Source organism: Choloepus didactylus, chromosome 19 (assembly GCF_015220235.1).
Source record: "Choloepus didactylus isolate mChoDid1 chromosome 19, mChoDid1.pri, whole genome shotgun sequence".
Lineage (NCBI taxonomy): Eukaryota > Metazoa > Chordata > Mammalia > Pilosa > Megalonychidae > Choloepus > Choloepus didactylus.
The window spans coordinates 56,854,693-56,860,692 of record NC_051325.1 but is presented as its reverse complement, the minus strand read 5'-3'; positions in this window follow the sequence as shown (position 1 = coordinate 56,860,692).

Here is a 6,000-nt window from a genome sequence, read left to right as displayed (position 1 = left end):
AGACAGAGGCTGTGAAAGAAAGGAGAAAGCTTTGAATTTTGGTACCTTAAATGGTACTTTTTCCCCTACTTTTTGAATGAAGAGCCTCACATTTACATTGTGCACCGGGCCCCGCAAATTGTATAGCCAACCCTGGCTCCACTGATACTCCTGACCATGCCAGCTAGCGCTTGAAGATTGTCTACAATTTGCCAGGCAGGCTGCTAAGTGCCATACCTGAATGAATTTCCTTAATCTGTTTAGTCACTTATATCCCTGAACCTCAGATTCTTCTTCGGTAAAATGGGTGTGAGCATCGTAACTATGAAGGGGACATGAATGAGACAGATGGATGCAAAAGGTTTTGCAAAGGGTTAAGTGTCATACAGACGGCAGTTACGTCACAAATAATTTAAGAGTGAACAAGCCCAATCAAGTACTTGCTGAGTACCTGCTATATGATAGCAAGGTAGCCATTCTCATTTCACAGTGTGCTAGGAGTCATGAATACAAAAATTAAAACAAAAGAGCTCACAGTCACCCAGTTGGTAAGTTTGAGTCAAGCTTTGAACCATGGGCTAGAGCCCAAGCTCTTGAACATGGAGGCCGGACAGAAGTTTGTGTTGGCATAGAGTTGTGTGCATAGTAACTGCTTAATACTGTGTGATTATTGTGTTCCAGATCTAAATAAATGTACAATGCTGAGTGGAAACTAATTTACAGACCTAATTATAGTGTATCTGACTGTGGATTCAGCATTTATTGAAATATCATTTTTGTCCTTTAAGTGTTACTTTTTGAAAGGGGCCTTCTCTGATTCTTCCAGTTTCTCTTAGCTGGTTGGCTTCTTTTATAACAAGGAACATGCTCTGTAATTCCATGTTTATTTGTAAGGCTCTGAGTTCAGTGACAATGATGGCAGGGATGGTGGAGACCTGGCTTCTATAACTCACCTCTCTAAACCCAAAGCTATTTAGAGCCTGGTACTCAGTGAGTATTCATGATGGATGTTAGGCTGAGCCTATGAATGAACAAAGCCACGGTAATGACTAGTTTGAAATTTGTGTGTCTACTGAATGTTTTCTCAAGAGCACTGAATACCATATTTATGATGTTTCCCTTTTTGCATTGGCTGTCAGGAAGCTTCACGCCAAATCTGTGACCCCTTCCATTTACATAGCAAGTACATAAATCAACATGAGCATTTATTTTTGACCTTGGTCCTGTTTCATGTGTCTACTTTTGTTTTTCCATCTCCTTTTGCTATGCTTTAATTTATATTCTTATGCTGTATTGAATATGGCCTTAAAAGCCATTTTAATAAATATCTTTGCTGGAATTAAATCAGTTAAATGGCCTGCAAAGAAAAAGAATGTCCTTTCCAAGTCATGCTCTGTCTCCAGAGCAATAAGCCATCCTGCCACGTGCCCCACCGTGGGTGAGATGGTATTTCCTTCCAATCAGGTGGTTAGGTGGTGGTGTAGGAAGTGTTCTGGGATAAACGAAGGTGAAAAGGCAGACAGAACCGCAAAATCTTACAGAACTTGTTTTCCCAGCTCAGACCATTACTGGGGAAGGGAGTTAGCCATCAGGTTGACACTGGCAGCTGTGGGTGAGGGACATTCAACAGGATGCTTGAAGTTCCAGGGAAGCATTAGCACGAGATAAATAAATAGGAGCAAGGTTTTTATTGGAGAGGTAAGGGCAGCTCCTGAACTCAGGAAGAGAACTTGTTTCTATAGGACGGTCAGTGAGAGGGAGAGAGCTCCACCCAGGCTTGTGTTTGCCCTGCTCTGTATACTCAGCCAGTGGGCCCCAGACGAGGAAGCAAAGGGCAGGGAGCTGGCTCAGCTGACAGTGTGGTACTGGGCAGCACCAGGTGAAGACACGGAGCCCCGGGAAAGAGCAGCTCCAGGAGACCCGGGGAACTGAAGACACTCCAACTGGGGGGCCCAGCAGGTAACCACTCCCAGATTCTTTGAGCATGGCTTGAGAGTTGTTGTTTGGGGTAGGCCTTGAAATACAGAGGCTAGGGGGTCAGAGATGGTTAAGTTTGACCCAGCTCTGCCATTTATTCACTGTGTGACCTCGGGGACATGTGACCCTCAGCTTCACCATCTGTAAAATGGAGACAAAGGTAGCATTTTGCTAAAAGGGCTTTGCAAGGATTAAGTGACAACATATGCAATGTCAGGCATAGCAACATAAATAGTTCCTATTTGCAGGGAATCGTGGAGGGTCATTTCAAGTGTAGGATTTGGGGAGAAGTCAGCTGATTGGGGGTGGTGGTAGTGGTACACTGTGTCATTTAAGGACTGTGTCATGACAACAGGACAGTCTATGGCATAGGGGCATCGTCCAAGCAAGTGGAGGAGAAAAGGCGAGGATTTATTGAGTGCCTTCAGTGAATGTGGCTCTTTACCCAATTTATGCAACTTAACATTCAGACTACCCTTTGGTACTGGTTTCAAATCTGAGGACTGAGAGGAGTAATGCACGTGAATGCCCATGCACTTCATAAATATTTATTGTCATCGTCATCATCTGGGGAAACTGAGACCCTCAGCCAGGCTGTAGGGATCTGGGGGGGTGGGGGAACTCCCTCCAAGGTCTCAAGGAAAATAAGCTGTGGAACTGGGATTCAATCAGAACCAGGACAAAGATGAGGCCAGAGAGGCACTTACCTTGGAAGCAAAATTTTAAGGGATGCCCAAACACTCAGCAATTAGGATAGACTGTATTTTAAGGCAATATCTTAAAAATTAAAAATTAATGCCAAAACATCCACAATGGACAAAACACCATTTTAAAAGAAAAGAAAGGAACAGTAGCAGCATTATTTTATTTTTTTAAATATTGCATTAAAAATTATTTACCTTGATTGATTTTTTTGGGTACCCTCTTAAATTTTGTACCTCAGGCCATTGCCTCACTTCCCTCACCTGACTCCTAACCGGGCTATGTTCTTGATGGCTTCGAAGCCTGGGGTATATATCATGTCTTCTTCCTAAATAATAGACAAGAAAGGAGGTGTTCTAAGATAAGCAAGCCAATGTCCCAAATCAAAGAGGATTCTTTCTTTCAAAGAGTTCTGAAACCTGGAAGGATTGGCTTTTGAAGGAAAAAGCGTGGGCTTTGGAAGAGCAACGGGCCTGTAAAAGCCAGTGCTGGCTGGTTTCCGATAACAAGAGCTGCATGGGAAGAGGGACTGAACAGGCTTTAGAGAGGGTTGACTACTCTGCCCCACAGGCTGGTCTGTCCTGCTTGAATGTTAAATTATTTATTGCTTGTCTCAGTGTCTCAGCCTCAGCCAAGAGCTGTGCAGTGAAGCAGTTGAAGATTTGGGTGCTGGAGTCACAACGTCCCAGGTTCCAACCCTAGCTGTGCCTCTCCTTAGCTCTCTGAATTGGGGGTGGTTATTTTTGTTTATCCATTTATCAACAAATGTGAATTGAGAACTCACTACTGTGCAAGCAAGACAAGCAAAGCACCTGCCCTTGTGGAGTTTACATTTTAGGGGTGAGAGGATTGCCTCGCAAAGCCTCAGTTTCTTTATCTGTGTAACGGGGGGTGGAGGGGGGATCGTGTGCTTTTGTACAATAAAAAGGAGACAATGTACCTAAAGTGCCTGGCACCAGGGCTAGAGCTGACAAAATTTAGGGAGACCCTCACTCTCCCTCAGGCATTGCTCCTGCACCTCTTTGACCCTGCATGTGTGCCTCCTGATGTTTCGCACCTGGGGTGACTCTCTTCACCCTAGTCCAGACCTCGCCTGGGAAAAGAGCCTCCAGTAATGTTACCTGCTATTGTTGCTATCTTTAATAATGTTTGGTGCCATGCTAAGAAGACACTGGGTACTAAGCTTGTAGGAACATCAACCATCTATGTAAACAGAATTGGTGGGTTACAACAGTGACACATCAACACATCGATTACCAAGCATTCCTAAAACACCCAGCCCAATTTTGAGAAGGGTGCCCCTTCCCCTGAGCCTACCCAGTCCCATGCCAGGGTGTGGGGCTTGGAGAGCACAGTGGGGGCTGGATTTCAGGCCCCTGGAGTCCCTCCTTGGGCAGGAAAGCAGCCTATACCACTGTCCCTGGTGCCGCCAGTCACCTACAAGGTACCTAACTCTGCTGGGTATACAGGGAGAAGCAGAAGGACTGAGGGACTTGGCTGAGTGTGTCCATTCTCCTTACTCATCCAAGTGTCAACCTTGCCTTTGGGAGGGTGGAGGGCATGGTTGTGCTTGGTGTGCCCGCCTGGCCGAGCTGGCACTGCCCTCAGCTGCAGGTAGGAGGCCCACAGTTTGCCTACATTCCATCACATTGATCCAAGGTGTTTCTTATTTATTCGGTGACTAATTCTGTCAGCATTCTACCCCTCAGGGACCTCCCCCTTCCGTGTGACAGTCATTTCGCTGCCTGTTGGTGAGGAAGTTGCAGCTTGTATTGTTTGGTGTTGGGCCTGCATTCCTAGGAGGGGACTTATTTTTAAGCTGTAGCTAAAATGAGGTGACAGGGACTCCAGTCAACAGCTACCTCTGGAGTGGCCGATCCACTCCATGGATTGGAACTCAGACTAATGGGCTCATAAAATAACAACAGAAAGTATTATAAAATATCTGACATTTATTGTCCTAATTATGGCCATACCCGTGTGCTAAACCCTTAGTGATTCTCTGATTATTCAATTTTGCATTCTTCACTTCAGATCATATCATATTCTTTGGCTACTTATGATTTTAATTTCTTATTGCAAAGAATGATATGCAATAAATATTTTACTTTCTACCTTCTATTATATTACATATAAACATATAATAAAATATTAATCAAAAATATAACATCATTTATACAGCCAAGGAAGCAGCAGAAAGCAATGAATGGTTAAGAGTCCAGACTCCAGAACCAGGTTGCCGAAGTTTAAGTCTTGATTCACCCACTTATTAGCTGGTGATCTTAGGCAAGGAACATAACCTCTCTGGGCTCAGGCTCTGAATCTGTAAAATGGGGACAATGAAAATACCTACATCATAGGAATTTGTGAGGCAGAGATGCATTAATCCAGGAAAGCATTTAGAGCGATTTCTGGCATAGAGTAGGCACTCTATAAATATTAGGTATTATTTTTACTGAAGCATGATACATTTTTTTTTTTTACCACCATAATAGCAAATCTCTATTCCTCAACAGCTGGGCACCAGCCACAGGGCCAAACATCAGGTAGATTTCTCCCTCTTAATCCTCACAAGAGCCCAAAGAGGACAGATCTACTATGATCCCTCCCCCTTCCCTCCTTTACAAACCAGGAAATGGAGATTTATGCACACAGTTTATGAACCTGGATAGGATCCCAGGCCCAGGTGTTTGCGCCATTTCACTGCCATGGACTGGTTCTCCAACCAGCTCTTCCAAGGTGTAGCTTACCAGGGGACACTGAGCCTTAAGCAGAGGACAAAATCATAAAGTCCAGTCCCTAGAACAGGGAGGGTCTCTTCAACTCTGCCCTGGCCACGTGGGGCGGGGTCATTCTCTGTTGTGGGAGGCCTGCTGTGCATCCTGGAAGGTTTAGCAGGGTCCTGGCTCTGCCCACCAGATGCCAGTAGGACCCCCACCCCCTCCCCTGAGTGGTGTCAATCAACGATGTTTCCAGACATTGCCAAATGTCCCTCGGGGCAGAATCGCCCCTAGTTCTAGAAACAGAACTAGAGTTATAGTAAGGAAGAAGCAAACAGCAGCATATTTTTAAATTTCTCATCCAGGATCTAAAATGTGACATATAAATATACAGTCCTGGATAATTGAGGCCAATCCCAGAGATTCTGTTTCTCCTGCGGTCACCTGTTGGCTCCTGCTACCAGCGAGCATCTCTCACCCCCCTCATTTGACCCTCCCCGCAGTCCCGTGGCGCATGCGCACGGCTGGGTAAGCGCCGCCATTTTTCTGGGCTTGGGTTTCTCACCAGAAAAAGTTGGGGAAATAATAGTACTAACCCAGATCACTAGAAGGGCTAGTAAAC